The sequence below is a fragment of the Cynoglossus semilaevis genome, chromosome 19 (genome assembly GCF_000523025.1).
Source record: "Cynoglossus semilaevis isolate Cse_v1.0 chromosome 19, Cse_v1.0, whole genome shotgun sequence".
Classification (NCBI taxonomy): domain Eukaryota; kingdom Metazoa; phylum Chordata; class Actinopteri; order Pleuronectiformes; family Cynoglossidae; genus Cynoglossus; species Cynoglossus semilaevis.
Window position 1 is genome coordinate 3,605,021 of NC_024325.1, and position 4,108 is coordinate 3,609,128.

General features: G+C 37.9%; 1 protein-coding gene across 2 annotated transcripts in view; it reads right to left on the minus strand.

The window, feature by feature from the left end:
• Positions 1 to 2,050: 2,050 nt before the first annotated feature.
• rps6ka4 (ribosomal protein S6 kinase, polypeptide 4) overlaps positions 2,051 to 4,108 on the minus strand; it is a 12,104-nt gene continuing 10,046 nt past the window's right edge. Inside the window, exon 19 of one of the 2 annotated variants that reach the window (XM_025065486.1) lies at positions 2,051 to 3,995. The gene's annotated coding sequence lies outside the window, so the exon portion shown is untranslated. Of the gene's footprint in view, positions 4,085 to 4,108 lie in introns of both variants that reach the window. The other variant, XM_008332339.3, reaches the window with a different exon arrangement.

The following is a 4,108-nucleotide window of genomic DNA, read 5'->3' on the forward strand; positions in this document are numbered from 1 at the left end:
TTGATTTTTTTACAAAAATATTCCACTGACATTCACGGTGTCCAGAGGGTAAATCCCAATTACTGGATCCAAATGGATTGGTTCAGTCATTTGCACAGACACTCATGTTTCCCGCAGGATGTGTTCTAATGATTTTGCTGAGGCCTGATTTTTTTTTTTTTTTTTTTTTTGCGTTCGAGTGTTGCTGCATATACTTGTGTCTCTCCCGGGTCCGTGTTGATCTCTTGACTTTTGCATTTATTTACTCTCTTTACATTATTAATCAGTCATTTATAATCAACTGCTGTCACCAATTTATTGCATAAATATATTGCGCAGTACTGTATTTACATATGTACAACTCTGTGACTCGACGGTTAAAAATGTAAACACTGCTTAAGGTGGCACCATTTTTTTTTTTTTTTTTTTACCCTGAAATGCTCTGCTCGTCGATAGAACTGACGTTGTACAACCTTAAATCCTCTGTTATACTACGGGTATTTTGATATTGGGATGCAGAAAATAGAATCTTACTTCCTTGTAACTTTGGTTAAAAATAAGATAAAGAAAAGAAGAAGAAAAAAATAGGTTAAATAATAAGTTAAATACATTCGTTAAAAATAAGATAAAGAAAAGAAGAAAAAACAAATACTGCTTCCAGTGCTTTAGAGGACGGCGTGATCCGACACCGTCTCCCTCTGTCTGCTCTGTGTCTGCGTCTACGTCCTTTTTTTTTAAAAGAAAATCCTGAGAAATGTAGATAATGTTTACGCAGTCTGAAACCCACGTGCCAAACTGACTGATTATTTAAGTTAAATACATTTGATTTCCTTCAAAACCTCAAAGACTGAAGTTTTAACTCCTGGCACATGTAGCCTTAGGGCCACCTAATGGTCCAATGGCATCATTACACATTGAACACAGACTCACACTTTCCAACACCTACATTAGACAATCAATCAAATGAGCTTAACCCAGTGGTTCTCAATTATTACCGATAACGTGTATATTTTTATATCTGTACAAACCACTGTGTGAGTTGCTGCCACCTAGTGACTGGAGGCTAAATCATACAAGCATTACAGCAGTGGTACACTTATGTCCAGCTGGAAGCCCCCTCAAAAAAAAAAAAAAATAATAATAATTCAATTGTTTTTACACTGTAATACATACACAAACCTGTTCTAGTTCCCAATAATTCTGCCTGGATTTCAACTCTTTGAAATCCAGTCTTGTGCATCAGATGTCCTTTCCTCATCTGTCTGTGGAGACATAGTTCTATTCTCCGGAGTGTTTCAGTGTGAGTCAGCATATACGCATATAACCTAGCCTAACTCTTAAACTGGAGACTCCGATGCAAGTTTGATTCACGGGCCACGATTGTCCTAAAAATTGAACAGGGGGGGGGCAGGTCGGGAGCGTGAACTAAGATAAATGACATGTAAAAGTCATGCATAAAGGCTAAAATGCTGAAAATGCTTTTATCATTTTCTACGCCCTCTATCGAGGAAACGTGGGTATTGCAGAAGGCAGAAGTGTAATGATGATATTAATGCATTATATAATTTGGAAAACTTTCAAAAGCTGAACAGGCCACACCTGACCTAGCCTCGAGCAAACTGTTGACCTCTCAGAAACGTGTCCTCTGATTCAGTTGTGGCTTCGGGTCTGCCAGACTCCTCTTCCTGTCAAAGTTTGCCCCCGGTTTCTGACTTCCTTTTGACGGTGAAGGAAACCGTACTCACTGCCACCTTGACTTCCTTCGCAATTTCTCTCTGTGAATAGGAAAGACCTACATTTTTCGGTGTTACGAGGGTCTGTGGTCACCCTCCGTTGCTGCAGGACGGCTGTCAGTTGTTAACCCATTTCGTGTTATTGTTCTGAAATGTACTCTGTTGTATCATTTCCAGCTACCGATTGGACTTGAGTGACTTGAATTGCAATAAATAACCGGGAAAAATTGGGGCGTTCTAAAACGTTTTGGACCGGTAGCGAATAAGATACTGTATTTGAGATCTTCAATTTTATACAGCGGTTCATGTTCCAAAACCAAGGGAAGGCTGACACAGAGAAAATGGATAGGTCGTTTATTTCAAAGTCCCGTTTATTTCACACCAACAAGGAGGAACAAGATGGTGCAACCAATAGGCTCCCAGGGATCACATGGTTAACAGTGCAATCTCGTAAAAATAAAAAAAAGGAAATCATAACAATTGATACGTCAAAAAAGGAATATCGACATCGAGAAAACAGTTTCAAGGTAAAAATGTAATTTTTTCCCAAACAACACAAACAACCGTTTCTCTCCAAAGAGACAAAGGCAACCGACAGGACAAGAATACAGTAACTTGCAAAAATGCATCATCGGGTTACGCGAATAACAGTTCGTCCAATCTTTCGGTGCCACTCTCACGCACGAACACTCTCTCTCTCTCTCTCTCTCTCTTCCCACTTTATACACAACTGAAGCCAAACGATGACAATTCCATTACCACAGCATTAAAATCATCTCCAGGTAATAAATATCAGTAAAAGCACCTTTAAAGCTGAAATGTGTTCAATTGATCATTCCTCTGTGCAACAAACACACACACACACGCACACACACACACAAAAAACCATTACAACATCATTTCATCAGAAGACTAATATCAAATTTAAAAACATAACATACAACTTTTTTTTTTTCGCTTCAACGTATTGAAGTGTATTTACACAAAAAACTTTTAGATTTCAAGAAGCGGTTTTAAAGTCGTGATTAATGCATTGTTCTGTAACGCGTCAACTTTGGAGATATGCAATATTTAAAATTGACTCAAAAAGACAAAAATGTTACAGCTCGGAACCGACCACAGGGTCGGGTCACCGGTAAAAACTTGACTTCATGTAATTCTCATGTGATAGCCGCAGGTGGCGCTGGTGTGGTGGGTCCAACTGAGAGCAGCTTTTTAGGATTCACAAAAGCACAAGGCAAGTGAGAGGAGCAGGCGGTTAATGCCTCCGTTCACAGAGACATTCAAGTTTTGTGACAGACCCGGGGCCCAAAAAAAAATATTCAAATTTAGAAAACATTCAAATATAATATATATATACATATATTTATATGATCATCACAACAGAAAGCATGCCCGACGTGTTCAGCACAACAATGGAAGTATTTTACAAAAAAAAAAAAAAAAGCCTGATGCGAAATGTCGCATGTCGTTTCGTCACGGCTGTCTCCATGTGTTTGTACAGCTTCTACTGACGAACGAATGATTCGAAAACTACACTCTGACGTACTGTTGCTGACTGGCCTGCACTGTCTGTAGTTGGAATTTGTCAATTTGATATCGTGTCACGGAAGAAACTACTCATGAGACTTAAGATCATTCCACTAAATTAAAATATGATTTTTTTTTTTCGTGATCTTGTTAAAATTACATTTATCTGTATACAGACTACACATTTCAATATGATTTCTGTACAAGTACGAGAATAAAATGAATACTCTTCCGGGAACCTGCATTTCATCCAAACACATGGTAAAGGTAATGTAAATAAAGTATGTTTGAAGAAAAAAAATTAAAAAAAAAAAAATCTTTCTGCACTGTACAAACGTCTGTTTTTATCACATTGGCTCTGTTGATATTGTCTATTCACGTTCACTACTTTGCTGTTATGTATGGCTTCTGCTAATTTATGGCTGCTTTTTCCCTTTTTTTTTTTTCCCCTCCCCCTTTATCGCCAGGCATTGTTACCAACCCCGGAGTGGAGAACGATAATCTATACTCCAAACTTTTAGTGTTCGCGTCACCATATGACAGTGAGAGAATACTGTTTAAAAGTAAAGTGGCATTAAAAAACTAAACCTCCTCCACTTGTCCCACACTTTTCCATATTTTTTTTTTCTAAATACAGATTTGATTTTGAAGAAAAAAAAAAAGAGACACGGCGTTAAACGTGGAATAAAGTTTCCTGTTTGGAAAAACTCGGCACTTACCCCATGGCAGTCTTTTGGTTTATCATGATGATTTCTAAAAGGAAAAAAGTCTTTCCATTACCGTTGGGAGGACTTCTTGTCTTCACAGTACAGACAAACCACTTTTTTTTTTTTTTTTTTTAAAAACAGTTTTTCCCCCGAACATCA